Here is a 21,392-nt window from a genome sequence, read left to right as displayed (position 1 = left end):
TTTTATAATATTAAAGTATGTTTATTAATTTAAAAAAGAAGAAATAATCATTTAAGGTTATAAAATGTAAGCATTGAAATAATTTAATGTAACATTATTTTGAATGGCTTGTTATTTTATATCACAGTCTCTGTTGTTTTATACGGAAGTTCTTTGTTGTGCCACTCACAGTTGTAGTGCTTCACTTACCGCAAGACTGGGCTAGAATACGTTTACACCTGTTTTGACACCTTTAGAGCTGTAAATGGAAAAGTTCTTTGTGAATAGCATTTGTCTTACTCTTTTGTGGGTGTGTGTTTCTATTAGCTTGTCCCGCCCCACACTCTTCATTACATTTCTCTAAACACCTCCCATTTAGCAAGCCTTCACAATTTTCAGACCATTCTCTTTTGCCTCTCCGGCATTTACTCATCATTTGTGTACTTATTACACCATATCAGAGATATCTGCACAGAAAAGTTAGGAGCGAGGTGGTGCTTTCCTCCTGAAGATTTGATATAGCATTTTGCAGTGCTTGAGTAGTGCTACTGCAGTTCTACTTTGCCTACTACATATTGCAGTTTGTGAATAGGCCGCTATGTATTTCAACTATCCATACTACACTTATACACTCTGCATTAAACATTACATTTAAAAAGTTTATGATCACTTTTTATTATAACATTAAACTTTTTGTAAGTTGGTAAGTTAAGTTCACCACCTCCACGCTAATGTGCTCAAAATCGTAAAACCTTTACAGTCCAATTTGCTCAGCTGTCTATTGAGCTTCTGTTGTTGCCCATCACCATAATTGACCAAACTGAGATGTTTAATGTTTACATGACAAAATAACTGTGTTTTAATCTGATTACTTGCGATTTATGAGGTTGTGTTATGATACGCTTTTAAATTCTCTTTAATTTTTCATTCATGTGTTGTTATTTTTGGAACCATGAATTTTGACCAGAAAAATCAACCTTCGTCCATGGAAACAATTAAGAACCACTATTTGACATTCTAAATGTCACAGGTATTGGTTCTTGAATCTTGTCTGAAAGATTCTCAAATCTAGAATTACTTTTCTGTGATATTTGTCACGGAATTAGGATATTTCCTACACCAGTGGACTGTGTTGTCTTCCCGTCACCTGTTTGCATGATCATATGTTTTACAATTACTCCTGCAGTGCATTATGATTTGTGCGGACCGATATACTCAAAAGTGAGGTTATTCACAATTCTATAATTTTAGCAGTCAAGAACTTGCTTGGTCAGTACTGGAAATATCCTTACACGCCTTTCTTGGTTTTTCTGACAAGGTTATGCATTCCCTTCAGGGGTGGTTATTTGCTGTGTCTCTATGCATTCCAGGCATTTAATACCAATTATAGTGTGTGCATCTCACTGGCTCTGACCACCATGTTTGTGGAATGTGATTCTTGTATAGCACCCTGTTTAGCCATTTCAGTACTGTATCACTCATTTTTCCACTTTAATCTTACTCAGAATCTTCTTCACAGACGTGACCTAAAACAAAAAAAAGGACACAAATTTGAGCATCTTTAACCTTTCTGCTAGGTGTGGTGTAAATTTGGCCAGCGACACAATTATAATAAATAAACATGCAACCTTTGGGACCCCATAATCTTCATACAGCTTTTGCCTTTCCTTGACCAATTTGCACAAAGTTTAGTAGATAAATTCAAAGGTGGCTGAATGTGTATTGCTGCGAGAGGGAACATCCACTGCATGGTAAACCGACATGTACTCCTGCCATGAGTGACCTGACTGCATGTGAAACTAGTATCCTGATTTTATTTTTATTTTTTTTAATTGGTTCAGCTCTCACACTAATTTAGCCTGTATGCTGAGACCTAGGCTTGTTCATAGTGATCCCCTGTGACCAGAAGAGGTGTATCAGGTGTACCTGCTATATTGAAATTAGGACTACTGTCAATGTCCTGGACTGTTGTCATGAAGCAGTGGTGGCAGCATGCTGATTTTTGTAGATTCATAATACTGAAAATATCTTTTTCCTGTTTCAGGAGGAAAACAGGGTCCCCAGGCCCCACTTATTTAAAGCTATGCTTAAATGTGACATCCAGATCCTCGTGTTCACATTCTTTGTGCATGCTGGATGCTTGTCTGAAAGGTATGGATGATAGTAAGACTCTGTGTTGTGGTGAGATAATTACTGGGACCAGTGTGATCCATTTTGGAGTACCTGTGGTTTCACATGGCACCAGAAGAGTTAGAGAGAACAACATACTCAGGCAGTAGAAATGCATTTCTTGCGTTCCAGGAACTGAAAGGAGGAGTCCCAGGAGCAGGATGGAGACAGAGCTACCTTTTGAAAAGCAACAAGGACCTTTTAACAAGGTATTGCTGATTAGGTCATCATGATCACTGTCTTTTGGTTGATGGTAGATGAGTGGGGGTGAATCAGTAGAGTCTGTTCGAGGGTGAGGATGTTTCTAGGCAGGATGTGCCTTTTTGTTTTTTCCTGATTGCACCTCGTGGTCATTGGGCTTCTTGAAGTAACAGAGTCTTCAAACTTCATTGGGCTTGATACTCCTGCTTAGAACCAGAATCCTCACTATCTGCTTTGAGAGCCAACATCTTGCACAAAGACTGTGTTTGTTATGCAGCCCAAAAAAACATTTGAAAAAGATCCACCTAAGCGGTTTCTTGAACAGTGGCTCAACATCCCTAGTCTGAAAAATGAGTATAACGATGAGAACAAACCAACCCACTTTGTTTCAGTTCCAGATTTTTGACCAAGGAAAGTAGTGCTTCCCAGTGTTGCTGTGATAGACGCATGAAGCACGAGCCACAACTTACTGTCCAGCACCAATGCAGCATGAGCCGAGGGGCCTGTTCTGCCTCTGCATCGATATGCTGTGAGACCTGTGGAACCTGCCCACATTGCCACTGAGGTGAACCACGCAAATGCCTGGAGGCTGAAACTGTTGAAGACAAGAGATTGTTGCCAGGACCTCCTGTGCTGTTCATTCTCAGCCACAAGATTCAAGTGGCACTGCCTCTGTCCCTGAACCTCACTCGCTGACAAGAACACTGACTATGCAACCATGAAGCGAGCACCACCAATCTATGCGCCGAGCCACATCTCAGTGAATATGTAACACAAGGCCTGAAATTAAAGACTCAAATACTTCTTGAACTTGAAAAGATAAGCCTTCATGATAGGGACACTGCTGCACAAATCTGAATGAGCTGACCTACTGTTTACCAAATATGGTAGCTGATTGCACAGCCTAGTTGTTTGCCTATTTCTTACCTATGGCCTTTTTAACTCTTTGAGAATCTAGAAGAGCCTATAGCTGAACCCCCATGACAGTGTATAGTATTTCATTTTGCTGTGTTATTAGACTCATCTTACTAAAAGAAGTACTTTGTTTTTTGACTGTTTGAGTTCTGAGTCTCTACTCTCACACTAGCTCCGTAAGTAGCCGTTGAATTGCTTACCACATTACCCTGAGAGTAAAGTGTGGCAAGGTTTTACTTGGACCAGTTTTCAAGCCAAAGTAGATGGACACCAGACAAAAATTACCCCGAACCACCAACATTACCGCCCAGTATCCCTTGCCTGCCTTGTGACCTCCCTAAACGGGGTCTGACATGTATAATTTTGATTTTATTTAGTGTTCTTTTTAAATGTCTTTTTACTGATTTTCTTTCATGAAGAGTAAGCAGGCAGTTGACTGGAGTGGAGCACATTACAGCAAACATATTACAACTTTAATGACAAGGTGGCATAAGCATGGGCCATAAACCATGCATTAGTTCAGTGGTTCCCAACCTTTTGACTTCTGTTGACCCCCACTCTATCATTATTGGGACCCAGGGACCCCCAGTGATTCATTATTGGAATCCGGGGACCCCCACTGAATCTTTACTGAAAGCTATGGACCTAATCTGTTAATATTATTTAATTTTCTAAGCAGACGCGGACCCCCTGAGGAGGCTTTGCGGACCCTAAGGGGTCCCGGGACCACAGGTTGGGAACCACTGCATTAGTCCATCTCATCTGTTGTCCAGGTCTTTTTGCTGTGGTTTGCCTTTGAATTTCTGACCTAATTTCAATAGAATGACGTCCCACTCTGTCACCCCTGGTGCCACCCTTTTTTATAGCTTATGCAGCACATCGCAACATCCTCAGCTTCTGCCCATTTGCTCAGTTTGCGGCACCACCTATTGATGTGGGGGTGTGGGCTGGTTTGATTGAAATAGCTCTTTTGGCGTGCAGTAAATCAGTAATTTCACAGATGCCTTTTTCTACCATAGGCCTGAGTATGAGACCTAGCAGAAGAATCAGGCATGTTCTTGGCATTACAAAACCTGTTTGCCTGTCGACTCTGCGAGGAACTCTACTACCTTTCGCCAAAAAGTCTTCAGGTGCAACATCCTATTGTGATAGGATGTCGCACCTTCCATCATACGCCACAATACTCATCTGACACCTCTAGAAACACGCTGTGTAATTGGGCCAGGATCCGACATGAATGGTGTATGTAAGTAATTTGGAATAGTTTGGTCTGACATGTATACTTTGGCCAAGTTTGTCCATAATTGAATGGTGGCATAGTTATTACACTTCCAAAAAACACCTTTCTACTGTAATTTGAACTTCACTGTATCTATAATTCCTGTCACAGGCTCTATAACAAATGGATACCAGCAATAACTGGATGGCAGCCACGGCCAGTCCTAATGGGCTGAGGGGCTGCCATAAAGAGTGTCTGTAGGGCTAAGTAAAGGGTTGGCTGACAGACACTCTTTACTTTTAGGTCAGACAGCCAGAAGCTAGACAGGAGCTGAATGCGTGGGCTCCTGACTGCCTGAGCTGAACTTTGCCAGGCTGAAGAATTCACAGCTCCTGTGGGTGTGACCTCTTCAGCCTTGCAAAGCAACTCAAGCCCCCCCCCCCCTCGTGAAGAGGGGGAGTGTCGCTGATTCCCTCACACCTTGGCGCTTCAGTTCTAAGCCCTGAAGTGCCCACGGCTAAGTGTCAATCATGGACACCTATTGACAGAGTGGTGTAGGATCAGCAGTCTCACTGACCCCATCCCGCTCTATGACAAGTGAGGGACTGCTGCTGTCTTTGGCTGACGTAGGTCAGCCAATTAGAGAAGGCAGCAGCCCCAGACTTCCTGCGATCTCCGAAGCACAGCACTGTGCATACAGTTAAGTATGATTTAATTTTTTACTGTTTCATGCAGGCGTGTGTGCATGAATATTTGGGAGTAAATATTGTGAATGGATGTGTGTGTGTGTGTGTGTGTGTGTGTGTGTGTGTGTGCCTGCAAGTGTAAATGCATGAGTATGAGTGTTTGTGTGCGTTTGTGCCCCGATGACACCTCTCCCTGCTAAAAGTACATGCCGCCACTGGCTAGATATATAAATTGACTTATGCAAGGCATATATTTTTCATTATCTAACTATGGAATTTCTTTTGCAGTGTGAACACAATTATCACCAAACCTGATGTAAAAGTTGGTAATCAAGCATAAGGTTAGAGATTTGGCACCCCGAATGAGATCTGTGAATATGAAAGCATAGAGTGCTAATGGACAAATTAACCAGGCTTCCTAAATAAATAGTCCGGGTTTACTTTGTGTGTTTCTGAATAATAAAATGCCACTAGAATAAAAAGCATTGCAAAGCCAATAGAGTGTCTTGCTTTTTTAGTAATACGCAAGACCTTTTATCGTTGCCAGAATAGCTGGGCATGCTGAATTCCAATTTAATCTGCATCCTGCTAACAGGAGCTTGGGAAACCAGTCACAGATTAATGCATATTAGCAGCAGTCTGACGGCTAACTGGGACTAAGGGTGCCAAATGGTCATCGCGGCAATTCATTTGCTTTGCTTAAAATGAGCCAGTGTATCTTGGCAGTGAGTACAATAATAAAAGGATTGTTTTTTTTGCGTGCAGTATAAGATAAAGAACTGAATATGATAATCGGGATGAAGACACATGTAAGATGGTTATCATGGTTTGCAAAACAACCACTTTATTGGAAACAGACTGATGCACCAATAGCCAGTAGCATGATGCGAGAGATATACTTCTCAAAATGTGATTTATTTGCTAACGCAGAATGGTGGCTGAAGGAGGTGATGCAAACGAGACCGTGCTTAAATAGGGCTATCCCAGATGAGTCCGTTGTTGAAGGGGGCTGTCCTGCTGATTTAAACAGCAATTCTTGCTGAGGGCTATGCTATCAAGCCCGACTTGCAAATGGCCTGTTACTTTGAAAAACACCCATCGTCTTGAACTCGTGCTTTTTTAAGCTGTAAAAAAGTGAGCCATTGTTTATTTGTCGCATTTAAGGCTAAAGCCATCACAATTGTAATGTAGGGCAACAGACTTCAAACATTAATTTCTGGAGCGTCCTACTCGTGGTGCGGGGAGGTGGGGGAGCAGAGGGATATCTGGGAAAGTGAGCATGGCTAAATAAAGTGCCCCAATTTTATTTCACAACTGCCTTTTAAAAACAATGCTAGTTTGCCAGTGACATTAGCTAAAAGTGCTATTTAACGTACAAGTAAATGAAGACAAGCACTTTATATTTGTTTAACCCTTTCGCTGCTAGGCCTTTCCCCCTCTAGTGCTGAGTCTTTTTTTGGCTATTTGGGGTAGTTTGAACTTAGGCCCACATAACTTTTTGTCCACATAAGATATGCACGCCAAATTTGCATCCTTTTTTTCCAACATACTGGGGATTCTAAAGATAGCCAGGGTGTGTGGATTCTCCTGGAGGGGACCAAGAAATTAGCCAAAATGAAGCTACATTTTGGGGTTTTGGGGAAAATGGGCAAAAAGTGCTGCACAAGAAAGCATCTGGGGAAATGGGTGTGAAACCAATCGTGGATCCCGGAAAACTATACATTTCTGAAATGTAGACAAACGTCTGAATTCAGCAAGTGGTCATTTGTGTAGATCCTTCAAGGTTTTCCTAAAGAATGTAACTGTTGAAATAGAAACTATTGAAATTAAGCTGAAAAAACAGCCACGTTTTCATCTGTAATGTCTTCTAACTGTGGCAGATTTTCGACCCTTCTGGTTCAGGGGAATATAGGGCTTGTAGGTTCACCAAGAACCCTAGGTACCCAGAGCCAATAACTGAGCTGCACCTTGCAATGTTTTTCATTTTGTACCATGTATACAGTAATTAATTTGGTAAAATATAAAGAGTGAAAAATAGGCATCAAGGAAACCTATGTATTTCCGAAATGGGCACTACATATGGAGTTTAGCAGCAGTGGTTATTTGCACATCTCTGAATTTGGGGTTACTCAAAACTAGCATGTGAATTACAGGGAATTTCTCAAAATGACTTCTTTCTTACATAATGTCTTACATTTGGAAGGCGCAAATGCAGAGAAAGACATTTATTAATAATAATTGTTCTACTATGTATGTGTTCCCCTAAGTCTCCCGATAAAAATGGTACCTCTCTTGTGTACGTAGACTTTGTGCCCACTACAGGAAACAGCCCAAATCGCAACACGGATACATCAGATTTTTCCATGCTAAACTGACCCGCGAAGTGGGTAGCTGTGGAATTTGGGTCCTACCTCAGCTGGCACCTGGGGAAACGTAACAAACCTACACATTTTTGAAAACGAGACACCTAGGGTAATCTAGGATTGGGTGACTTGTATCACTCTCACCAGGTTGTTTTACCTAGAATCCCTTGCAAACCTCCATCTTTGACTGAAAAAACACATTCTCCTCACATTTGTGTGATGGAAAGTATTAGAATATTAGGGGAGCATCAAATTTCCTACCACCCAGCCTACTGCAGGTCTCCCGATAAAAATGCTAACTCACAAGTGCCCACGACAGGGAAGGGCACAAAGTATTTTGGACTCATCAAAATTATCTATCACAAAACGACCTATTTTTGCAAGGGGGGCATCTGCATTTTTGGTCCCGGGCTGAGCGGCCATCTAGGGAAGACTACCAAACCCTGATATTTCAGAAGACTAGACACCTTGTGCAGTTCGGGGAAGTGTGGCTTGCATGGATCCCCCAACATTTTCTTACCCAGAATTCCCTGTAAACCTCAAATTAAGTTGAAAAGTCAAATTTTTCTCTTATTTCTGTGTGTGTTCACAGCACCAGCACATATTTCCTACCACCTAGTGTGCCCCTCGGTCTCCCGATAACAATTATATCTCAGTTGTGTGAGTGGGCCAAGTGCTTGTGACAAGGAAGGGCCAAAAACGTGTAGAAATTGAGGGGGAATTAAAGTGGTTGACCCCTTCAGTTGGGGGTGGGGAGGGCATAACCATGCTCTCTAGTTTTTAAAATATGCTTCCCTGGTGTCTTTTGGGCTTTCTGACCGCCCTGGGGGGCAGATCAAAGGTAATAATCCCTGTCTTCTCCTGGGAGGCAGAAAGACTGTGCCCATTTATTTTGGGATGGGTGGGGGCATTGCCATGTCCATTCTGGCCAGCCCACCCCTACATTAATAAAAAAATAGTCCCTGGTGCTTAGCGAGCTTTCTGCCCCCAGGGGTGGTGTAGGGCAGGTCGGGGACTGTTGCCCCCTTCTGCCCACAACTGTGTCCATTTTTTGGGGGGTGAGGGCATTGACCGGCCTATCATGGGCAGCTCCCACCACTACACTACTTACATAAATATTCCCTGGTGTGCTAGTGGGCTTTCTGCTCCCCTGGGAGGCAGATCGGGGGCTATTTCCCCAGAAAGACTGTGCCTATTTTTTTTGCTTGGGGTGGGGGCATTGACCAGCCCATCGTGGACAGCCCCCACCGCTACACTAATTGAATAAAATATTCCATGGTCTTCTAGTGGGCTTTCTGTCCTTCCCCTGGGCGGGGGGCTGATTGGGGGATATTGCTCCCATCTGCCCCCACGGGGGCAGATCGACTGAACTGTCCCCAAAAAATACTTGGGGAGCAGAAGCCCTTGTTTAGGGGGCCACTCCCTTCTCCCTGGTGTCTAGTGGAGTGGATGCTTGCTTGGGGATCCCCCTCCTTGGGATGATCCCCAAACAGTGATGCACTTGAGTAATGTACTATCAGAAAGAAGAGTTTCTACCCTTCCCAACGATACCTGTCGTGTCTGGATCAGTGCTCAGGGAGCTGAGATAGTACCACAGGCATCTATGCAGAGAAAGTGAAATTTGCTGATCCGCTCCTTTCACTTTCACTTTCATTTTCAGAGGAATGACGTCAGTGTGCAGCACCTGCTGATTGTCATTTCCCTGAAAACAAAAAAGAACTGCATTGGGAGGTGGGTTACCTGTTCCCCACTTCCCGAGGCTGTTTTTGCAGCAGGCAATCCCTCTGGTGCCCACACCAGAGGGATTTGCTGCCTCGTGTGCGAGGTGGCTGGGAGCCGTCCTCCACACATGAGCACTGCGGTGGAGAACGGCTCCCAGCCGTCCTGTGTATGTAAGGCGTTAAGAGGTGTAAACATTGTATTTTTAGAAAATAAAGCACTGGATAACATTTTTAGTTTAAAAAAATCTATATATATATATATATCACCATATATCATACACAAGCTCAGAGAAATATTTTCAGTTTTCGCTTCACTTACTCAGTGTTTTAAACGTAACTTTTTTTTATTATTAAATAAGAGCTATATTTTTCTTCTGTCTATTCACCTAAATTCCTGTACAGGTGTTTAGTTTACTCACCACGTTTGGCATTTCATGTGGAGAAATTGAAAACCCTCCTTTGGAATTCAAACATTGCCTACATTTCTTAAAGGACATTCGCTGCATGTGACTCACTCCAGACCCCACACACACACACCCCTGTCCTCCACAGGTTTGCTCACTCACTGCACTCAATCACAAATCACAACATATGATATTTATCTAATGTTTGTGAGAAAATGCTAGCTTCTCATTCATTGGAAGGCACCTATTTTGATATGAACTTATAAAGGTTTATGGCCTTACCAAGACTAATGACTATATAGAAACTAAAATAGTAAATTAATCAGGAAGGCCAATTAAAATTATGTTCACTACTGTTTGGTACACAAACTAAGCACAAAACAAAATCATTATTGAAGATCAGATGTGAAAATAATTAATAAATGTAGTCACCTATCTGATTATGTCTAAATACTTATTGAATTCAGCTCTTTAAGACACTTACTGGGTACTAATAAGTAATTTACTACTCTACACAAAGCATTTGGACAAAACAGTACCTGATGGTATCCTAGCAAGTTTTAATACCCTTTTCTAGGGTTAAAGGCCAAAGCCAAAATTGGTGCTCACTATCCACTTCTTTGCAAATACATAAAATATGTCACACTGATACAGAGGTGTTTGAACATAATCTACATTTCCTCTTTGCCAATAGAGCACTTTCTCTTAAATTCTAAAATTGTAATTTAAAGGACGTGTAGGCAGATTGAGTGCCTTATGGCATAGCCTATTGCCTCTTTCAAGTAGCCTTGTTGCAGTCCGATCTCACGATAAGAGATTACGTCATGGTACAGATTTTCATTTGCAAACTCAACATAATCTGAAATTTTTGACTTTGTAGATAATTGATCAGATAAAAACATCTTAAGCTGCCTCATATATTGACATTTGGACAATAAATCCGAGAGCTTGGTCTATGTTATACCCATCTCTTGATATTTGCAACATGAAATTATTGCATTTTGGGTGTAAATCACACCAGGCTATTAAGAGACCCCTAATTGACTGATCAGAGACAATGGCAGAGCTTTATGCAAGAAACCAGATTGGATAATTGTAAATTCTGTAAATTTAACTCCAATCTCTGTTGGGCCTGTTTAGTGGAGCATGATAGATTAAAAATCTTTATAAACCTATTGTACTGAGCCTTATCTAACCAGGAGTCAAATTTCCCTGGATACACTGTCAGTCCATTGGGGAAAGAATGAAGGGATTTTGCCTTAATTACTGTCATTATTGGTTGAGCCAAAGCACTTTCCAGTGTGACCTACAGTCTGCAAAGAACATATGTTAACAATGATCATCTACGTTTATGTTTTTCTAAATAGTACATTGGAGTCCCTAGATTTGATAACCATGCTCCCAAATAATATGAGGTAAAAGGTGTTTATAGGGTTTGAGTGATAATTTCCCAGTTTCCCCAGTCTCTTCTTCTTAGAAAGTACTAAAATCTGTGATTTACTACTGTTCAGTATCTACTTATTAGTATGATTACTGGTGTCAAAATTATTTGAAGTATTCTGTAGACTAAGAAGTGTGTAGTTGAGCACTGCATTATCATATTGCATTATTTGTATGTGATGGCATTTAGTTTGTGTAAAAAAGCTTTGCTTTGTAAGCAAGCATCCTATTTGAGAGGGTTAGAGGCTGAAGAGCAGGGACCTAAAACTCACACCTGTTTTAGTCCCCTAGTAGTAGAAATATGATCAGAAGAGAAGAGCCAGTGATACATTTTATTTTGGAATCCTTTGTCCAAGCCATCAAATGTCTTACTGTAGTCAATAAAACACACACAGTTTGCTCCAGATGACTTGAACATATTGGTAGGCTAATTACCACTATATGAACACCAGTTTGAGAAAACTGGAATACTCCTGTTTCGTTTGCCGATTCTTAAAGATCAAAGGCCAAAAGAAGTTTGCCATATGCCTTTTCATCGACGTTTAAAAGGCCAGTTAATCTGTAATTACTTAAATTCTTCATTGTACCATTTTAGATCTAGAGTGCAAAATTTAACGCCTTTAAGAGTGTGGAACAGCCCCTATTTTCAAATGCTACATCCCAAAACAGTGCAAACCATGTTGATCAAATCCGTGGGTTGTTTTTAAAAATAGACTTGGCAGGCCACTAGAGCTGGTGCTCCATTTTGCCTGAAGCTATTCAATATGTAAGAAAATCTTGTGAAAAGGAACTGGGGCGATATCAGCTTTGACCTTATCGTCATAGAAGACAGAAGAAAATATACCTAACTGCTGCTTCTCTAATGTGTTCAGCAGCAGATCAGCATCCAGTGATTCTATATGATTGATCCATTTATATAAACTGATATCTCTTGATCCAGTCTTAATATTGTCTAATTTATTAATAAGGAGCCAACATTGTTGATCTTTTTTCTGGATATAAAAATATTTCCAGGCACTGCTTTTAAATGGAACCTTTCTTTGTGCCACATATTCTTATGTTTATAGGAACTTTTGAGTTCTCTAATTTTTGAAGAGGACTCTGTAGAGACTGTGGCTTGAAGTATATACTGTAATTCCCTGAGTACCATAGCTCTGTTTTTTTTAAACCTGTTTATGAAAGGGGAAGACTGCTAAGAGGTTTAAAAAATTAATAAGACTCTGCTGTATGGTACTTTTTAAAGTTGACATTTACCGTACAAGTTCTTTATTTTGAGGGACCCCCAAAGGCTCATGCTGCATAATGAGCATTAGAACACTGGAGTGTTGCGAGTGCAATTGAAGACAGTGGGGTGGAAAAGGATTGGCGTTGGCTGGCATAGATGTTCTGCTCAAACATTCCAAAGTTTGTCTCTCTGTTTCTCCCTGATGAGTGTTAACATTCTACTTTGATCATACAGCATTCCAGCCTTTCTGTCTCATACTGTACCGCTTATTAGAGCCTCTTATCCATTATTATTTGCCCTCAAATATGTCTCAGGTGGATAACTTGGGAGGGGCCTTCAACAACTGATATTGCTCCTGGCACGAGTCTGTTTAACTATATTTTTCCTGTTTTTATTGTGTTTGCCATTTGACTTTTAAAACTTTGAGGTTATACCCACTATAAGATTGGTTTGTGGAGGAGAGATGGATTTATTATAACTTGACAACAAGATGTAAGTTGGACAAGAGAAGGTCAAGTACTTGACCATCATAAAGTCTGCTAAATTTCATCCATTTTTGCCAGAGGAAAGGGTAACTCCTCCCAGTAGCCTCAGTGTCACTCTGCACAGAACAAAGCATGTGAAATGTGTTGAGGATCACTTTTTAAATCATCCCATGTGAGAGGGAAAAAGCCACAAAGAACAAACAAGTAAGTGGAAATGTATTAGTTCTCCATTAAAGATGGAGAATAATGCAAACTTAAATAGCAAGGCACTGATCTCTAACCTCACATCAGCAGTGGTCAAAGATCTAAGCAGACATCCATCCGGAACTCCAAGGAAGATTCCAAACTGAGTAAAAATTAGGAACAAAATTAGTAGCAAGAGGGTGATGACTGTGTTGAAATAAAGGAATTTAATGCATTGTGGAGTATCCATCACTTGTAATTGATTCCTTCTATATGATTCACACAAGAACTGGCATTACAGAAAAATACTCATCTTCATCTTAGATTAGAAATATAGGCAGAGTTCCCTGAACAGACCACCTTCTTGGGAATGGAAGTTCCTAAGGCTGTGCCACCATCTTTCCCTGTAATTTATAACCTAAACCTAACAGATAAAGAAGAAGCCCAAGCTTACCATCCTTTGCCCTATGCAGAATTACGCCATCGTTTCGCTGCCTTTCTTTTCTGATGCTTAGCACAGATGGTGGGACCCCCTATGGGTGACCGCAAATGGAGACATGCCAATAAGGGCCAGTCCACAAATACGCCTAGCCATGTGCCAAATGCAGCATCCTCGAAATTGCTACCTGCAGGTTATGGTAAGTTCTTGACATGAACTTCAGGGACAAGTCTTCTCTACATTAAGATAAGACTCCTTATCCTTGCTACATGTACTCCATCATTTACCAACTGAACTTCTATACACATTCCATTTCTTTTAATAGAGTGTATAAATTACAGAGTGCATGAATACTCTAGCTCCATTTAAACACAAACAAACATAATTTCTTAGATCATCTAGTACATGGATCTTTTCCCACAGCCATACCGAATATCAATGGTAAAAGTGGTACTGAATGAAACATCACAGTTAGTACTGTTTGGCGGAATAACATGTTTTCTACTATATCATTATATAATGGAGAAAGCAGCTCAGGGCCATAAGGGGTGAGAGCCTTTTACAATCAGTATAACCTGTGGCTTAAGAGCTATCACTTCTTTAGAACAACTCACTCACTGAGGATTACATTTTCTAAATTAAACGAGGGGAAGACAAATACAAGCATTGGAATGTTGGATAAGAAGGACTGTACCAGCCATTACTGAGACCCTGGCACATTATCCACCCCCAGCATTCGATTGTTCTGAAACCGCATTATCGCCTGCTGCTGAGGGCCATACTGGTTGTTAAAGACCCGGAACCCAAGTTATATGATTGAGTCTCAAGTAGGGGCATACATCTAGGGAGCAGACTTTTAGAGACTGGTATAGCCTGAAGTAAAAAGGATATAATGCTCTTAGAATATTTAATCCAATGAAAGTCTAATATTATCATTTAAGCACGGAGAAAGCAAGACAAACGGTGGGTGGGAGAAGCACATGGTCTGTATGGGCTGCCACTCTGCTGTCTGGAGTGAGTCTCCTAACATCCCAGTGTTCTAATATTCTGTAGTTTGGGAATTATCCAAGTTAATTGAAAATGAGAATGCTACATTATCCAGTCCAAGTTGGTCTTTGGAGCTCAGTTTGTTTATTAACACGTGACAACGGAGTTCACTTAACAAAGTTCATAATTATACTCGAAGGAAGAACATTCTGTGGGTAGCCATCTCAAATGCCCTTTGTTCTGTGGAGGGAGGCAGGGTCGATGCGAGATTTGAGTTAACAAGAATGGGCACTTTTTTAATGTTTTGAATTTTTGGTGCATTTTTATATACATTTTTTTTAACCTGGTACTTCTAATAAAACTTGAGTATTGATTAATTGATAAAATATTGAAGAAAGTCAAACGCCTTTATTTAGACTTCCCTTACCTTTAAGGAAAAGAAATGTAAATTGGTTCATTTTCTTAATTTAGCGCAAATGTTTGTTTTGCATTTGTGGGTAGAAAAATGCCTACCACCTGCTCCGAAGACGGTTCTTTTAATTTGGCAGGGAAGCTATTTTCACCACATCTCAACATTCAACTCAACATGTTCGTGTTGTGTTTTCTCGTTTGTAGAATTTTTTGTCTAATTGACATCTTACGAAGCAGAGCATGTACATGGAAAACATGAAACCCATTCCTGAAACATGAAGATGCAGTGCTTATATTAACACCACATGACTCATATTTGTTTGAAGTTGTTTGCATCATTGTAAAATTGAGCATGTGCACTAAAGATACAGATTGTGATTTTGTAATGCTACAATTTATTGCGATTTGTATTTTTAGGAAAATAGACTCACGACCCTAATGGTGGGCCGCCGCAGACTATGGTATTACACTGAATGCGAGCTAGTTGGCACCTTGGTAAACAGTCCTAAAATTATTTGAAATAAAATTGCAAATGATATAAATCAGTATTTTTTTCAAGGGAAAAATAATATAATCACTATCAATGTGTGTATGTCTAATCTCACTGAAAAGATTTAAGGGTCTAAGATAACGTTTAGTATAAAAACTCATAAATTTGAATAGACATTAGGTTTATGTTGCAAAACTTAAAAATATAGAAATGACACAGTCACGGTAAGTAGCAGCTATACTTATGTACTTAAATATAAGCTGTACTTATGGACTCAAACAACATCTTAAATTACATCATTGATGACATCGCTAGTGAGGTTGCATATGACTTTATCAGCAGTATTTTCAATGACTACACAAAACCCCTATCTTGTTTTGTTTTCTAAAATGTTTGCTTAACACAAATATAACTTTATTTCTGGGCACAATTTCATCGAGGCCCTTTGGGTGTGTTAAGTTATGTTGGTCTGCTGCAGCGCCCTGCTGGTTCTAGGCATAGGCATAGGGAGTGGCCGATTCCCTTTGGTTTTTACCACCTGCCACCGGAGTCTGCGAGCAAGTCTCTTCGTGACCAAGTCCATTGGGAATGGCCTTGTGCCGTGCCCTGTGGGGTTTCGATTACAGCGTGACCTTTGGTCATGCCTTGTGTCTACACTGTCTCCAAAGCCCTCTCTGTGCAATCTCCTGCTGTGGCCTGCATGCTCTAATACCAGGGCTGGCTTACAGTGTGCAGCCACTCCCCTTTGCCCCGGAACCTGTTGTGGATGGCCTTTTTCTGTGCCCAGCAGGCATTGCAAACAGGCCTAGGGGTTCGGGAGACAGTTATTTCACCTACTGCATCCACTGGCCATGAAACATCGATCAATAGATTTTTGCATTCTAGATTTTAAGAATCAATGTTGTGTATTTTAATGGAAAAATAAACTTCTGATAGCACGCTGCAATACCTCCAAACCATGTTTTTGTAAAATTGTGTGCAGATTTCTCAACTCATAAACATTCAGAAAATATTTTTCTGTTGTTGTCCATACGCCTAATATGTACCTGTACCAACTGGTAATGGAGCATTGCGTGGTATTCAGCCAAGCCCTGTATTTTCGAGGTAGATAGGTAGGAATTTTATTACCATCTTGTCCTCATTGTATCAGGGAAGGCAACATTTTGCATATTGTTTTGGACTCTAAAGTCGAGTTCCTAAATCTGAGACCAAAAATAGCAGTTTTTATGGGGTCAAACGGCAATTTCTATTTCTCTTAGAAGTGTTGCAATTTCCCTCGGTTTTAGATCGTGCCCACCCTCCTTGAAAACGGCCAACATATATTTTTCGATTGGGAAATGTGGCATGGTTTGCAAACAGATATGTCTTACCAGGCGAAAATGATTGTCTCTTCATAGCCAAACAAGATCACATCTAAATTTATGGAACACAGTTGTCAACATTGCTGCTTTTAATTTTTTTCACAAGGTAAACTGACTTATCCAGAGCCAATCAAAGACACTCTTTTAGCAGCTGCTGGCTTTTTCCTGTGAAGGGGAGATAATCTCAGATGTTGTGGGCTTTCTCACAAATCCCAGTTTTGGGGCAAACTCCTCCTTGTGTCTGGAAATGCCATGTTTGGCCATTAAATTCCTAGTGAGATGACATTAAGATTTATATCATTTTTAACCACCACCCTAGGCCAAATTCTACCCTTGTACCAGTATACACAGTGTACAAGGAAAAAAGTAATGCCCTGTTCCCAGTAAAAGTCAGTCCTGGTACTGCTTTTATTCACAGAACAAAATGGATTAGTTATACCAGTCTTCTCCAATGAGTAGCTCGTGAGCTACCTATAAGTAGCTCTCCTGTGTGCAGCCCAGGAGAGTTGAATTAATATATGTATGTCAAAACTGAAAGAGTGTATTTGAGATCAAAATGTGCATATTTTCAGAACTCATAAGCTGATGATTTGAAAAAAATGATAGACTTTATTAAATATGTTTAAAGATTATATTTGAGTGATATATATATATATATAATGCAGCATTAAGGAGACGTATGGCACCTATACCTTAGTACCAGGTGTATTACAGCAAGGGCATTACCCATGTAGAGGCATTCCAAATTGATAATGTCTTTTTTACATTGCAGTGGCATACCTGTCTGTGGCACCGAGGTGATAACCGCTAGTAATCTTGCATAGAGTGGCTGCTAATATAAACTTGTCTAATGTGCTCACTGTTACAATAGTAATAACAGTAGCTCAGGATGATAGTCATTGATCATAAGTAGCTCTTATTATAGAAAAGGTTTGAGACCCCTGAGTTATACCATTGGCCCTGTAAGACTTGTCAGTAAAAAAACAAAATATACCCACTTAAGTTTGATCTTCGAATATTATATGCTGTTTGGTCAGATTGGGAGAGGTCATAAAAGTTGCATTGTCCTTTAAAATGTAAGTCAATGCTCAGTGGTTACTGCAGTGATGTTTGCTGTACAAAAACTGTGCCCTTTTTCGAGTCTTTCTTGGACACTAAGGGCAATAGTCATTGGGCACAGAAGGCAGGTGAGATAGTGCCACCATATTCTACAACCTGTGAGTGCTGGGAACACAATAACTGGGCTTTTTATTAATATATTGTTTCTAAAAAATACCTAGATGGTAGGAATAATCTGAATGAATATCATTATTATTCTTTTGTTTATATTGGACCCAGAATGCAAACCAAGGACCTGTTTTCAGACCTGGGTCCAGTATTTCTTTTCAACAAAAATCTTTGGATTTTTGGGAAAAGAGCATGAGACTAGCTTCGTCAGTTGACAGTCTTCATATTGGGTTATCACTAACACGGTGGGACACGCTTCTTACAGGGCCTTTGCCTCAGATGAAGTGAACACTGGCACATGCCTGATATTAAGAGCTATTACATGCACAAAGAGAGGAACTCTGTGTCACTTATAGTCAGGAAAGCCTCTTCAGAAGTATGTGTTTAAGAATATTTACCTGGCTCATAACACAGCAGTTGGAGAGGAGGAGAGCATCCACGCACAGTCATATTAACCTTATTCAAAACCAAAAAAAAATAAAAAAATGACTGCTCTTACTATTATACCCTAACACCTCCTAGGGTCAATTACTGGGCTCACAAAACCTCACTCAAGTTATTTCTTTTTATGGAAGTAGAAGTCTCACACACCTCATCCTTGGCTTCTACCCCCACCCTGGTAGGGTTGGTACCACCAGGGCAAACTCAACCCTCTTGCTCCTTTGAGCAGAGGGTGAGTTCTTAATAAATCATCAATGAGTAAAAAGGCCGGGATACAGACTTATAAAAATATCTTGTTTGCCCCTGGTAATTCCTTTAATAATGGGGAACACAGGTATTGTTAAAACCATATGGTGAAACCACGAAACTAATGGTTCCTGTCACCTGTTCACGCCAACATGTTTCTGCCCATTCTTATAAGCGCATCAGGGCCTCGGGCATTCATCAGCGCCTCGGATCCCTATTCACCAACAATTCAGTGCACCCTACTAGTCCGGCCTGATGAGGGAAGAAATAGGTGTAATTAGGAGGCACTCCTTTTGATGAAGGTGTGACTATAAAGGCCGTCGCCCCTCTCGTGGACCAAGATAATAGAGATTCCCGAATGAAAGGTGCCTCGTACAGATGGGGTCCTATGTAAGGTAGGACCCCTTGTGGGTGATTCCCTGCACAGTGTCCTGTAGGGTACATTGGATTGTTGGTGAGTCGTGGTTTCACTGTAAAGTTTTAACAATACCTGTGTTTTCTCTTATTAAAGGAATTACCAGAGGTAAACACAAGGTATTTTTATAAGTCTGGATCCCAGTCTTTTTATTCAGTTAAGATTTATCAAGAACTTCCCTCTGCTCAAAGGAGCAAGACAGTTGAGTCCGCCCTGGTGATACCAACCCCAACAGGGTGGGGCTAGAAGCCAAGGATGAAGCATGACACTATGAGGTGTGTGAGGCTTCTACTTCCATAAAGAGAAATGACCTGAGTGAGGTCTTGTGGGCCCAGTAATTGACCTTAAGAGGTATTAGGGTATAATAGTAAGAGCAGTCATTTTATTGTTTTTTTTTTCATTTTCCTGGTTCACCAAGATAACTCTTCATGTAGGATTGACAATAATGAAATTAGTTTGAGTGACTTCCTAGAATAGTACACTTGCACGACATTCACAAGTGCGTTTTTCAATAAGTAAGTTACCTCTTGTTTCCATCTGTTCTCCTACCCACCTTCCCTTCATGTGTCTGGCCCATGTGTTAATCCTCTTTGCTTTCCATTAGTCAGTAATTTCAAAACTTGGAGTATATACCTATGCAAGAAATTTGGGGATGCTAAGTGTGACCTCACCAGTGACGTCATATTGAATCTCAAATATGATATCATGTGTGCAGTCACAAGGAGGCCATTAATGTGTGTGGGGGAACCAATACATTGTACAGTGATGTAGCATTTTTCCAGCTTCTGAATTGCAAACATAACACCTTTTCAACTGAAGTTTTTAAGGTTTGTTTTCAGTGTTTTTAATTGCATTGTATTAGACCTGAACTTAGTTGCCAGCAGTGCTCCACATAATGAAATTTTTGGAGTACAAATAATTTTGGAGGGGTGGAAAGGGTTAGTTGGCTCCAGAAGCTGCAAGCTTGAATGTGAGTTACTTGGTTTTAATATGCCACAGTAAGTTCAAATCAAAAAACACTTACGATGAACCCTAGAGATGCTTGCTTCCAGCTCTGAATCAACCTTGTCTGGTCCTTGAGTATGCAGACCTCTTATGAGTTCAGTAAAGAACTGAAATCTGCTCCGTTAAGCCAATCATTAGACCACATCGTTGACACAATAAGCACACATGACCTTTTCTTGAAGGATCTGTTCCTGTTTGACTCATTGTTTTTACTATGTGCAACTAGTTCAACTAAGAAGGCGACACAGTACCATAACAAAAGATAGTAATGCGCTGCAGGGCCAGACAAGTCGGTTTACGAAGATAAACATAAAAGTGCGATACAAAGATTAAAACACATTAATAAAATGTTCCAGATTAATACAACACAGTACATTAGAGCCTGATGTACAGAGCTTCAGTCACCGCCATATCGCCCAGCAAATGTATCCGCAGTGCAGAGTAAAACAGCTGGATTGTGGCTGAAATATGAAATACTCGTCTAAAACAATAAATCTGCTTTGAAAACACAATTGGTTGCCAGTACAAAAGCGAATAAAGTTTAAATTAACTCACTGTACACAAAGCGTATTGGATGAAAAGCCAATAGGATGTGCAGCCTCGCGCCCCCCCCCCCAAACAAAGACAAGTTACACCCCAACCAGAAATCTTCAAGCAGCCACATTGCCTCGAAACGCTCTTTTAGGAGACTAAGCAGTTGGACAGATCTTTAGGAGTTCAAGGTTCTAATCGGTTGTTCTCTTGTCGGACCTTGAGCCAAAGTCAATTATCTTCTTTTCATCAATTTCCTAAACACGGTTATTCCAACCGCCTTTTGACTAGGCCACTGAAGGGATGCTGTGCTCAGCTATATAGGTTTCCAAGGAAATAAGTTAGTTCTGCCACAACACACCAGTTGCTGCCATTTCTGATGACTTTAGAACAGTGGTTCCCAACCTTTTGACTTCTGTGGACCCCCATTTTATCAATACTGGAGCCCGGGGACCTCCACTGAGTCATTATTGGAATCCGGGGACCCCCACTGAGTCATTACTGATAGTTGGAACCTAATATTATTATATTTTCTGAGCAGTCACGGACCTCCTGAGGAGTCTTCGCGGACCCCCAGGGGGTCCCCGGCCCACAGCTTGGGAACCACTGCTTCAGAATACTGTCACCACAAAATGGTTACAAATTTGACCATGTGGTAAATGACCGTAAATGGGCCATTTTTTAAGCGATGACTGCTGGTTATAGATTTGGCTGTTTAGAATACCAACGTGGAGATGGTCTAATTTTTAGTTTTAATGAACACTGCTTTTGGGACTTCTGCAATTAATGTTTTTATCTCTAGTTCTGTCTTTGCGGAGCTGATTTAAGTTCTAGGTGGTGTACACACCT

At 40.7% G+C, this 21,392-nt stretch overlaps 1 protein-coding gene across 1 annotated transcript in view; it reads left to right on the top strand.

Moving 5' to 3' along the window:
• The window catches only part of PID1 (phosphotyrosine interaction domain containing 1), a 384,153-nt gene that overhangs the window by 161,014 nt on the left and 201,747 nt on the right, over positions 1 to 21,392 (top strand). The window lies entirely within an intron of this gene.

Source organism: Pleurodeles waltl, chromosome 11, assembly GCF_031143425.1.
Source record: "Pleurodeles waltl isolate 20211129_DDA chromosome 11, aPleWal1.hap1.20221129, whole genome shotgun sequence".
NCBI lineage: Eukaryota > Metazoa > Chordata > Amphibia > Caudata > Salamandridae > Pleurodeles > Pleurodeles waltl.
This window is presented reverse-complemented; position numbering and strand designations above follow the sequence as displayed.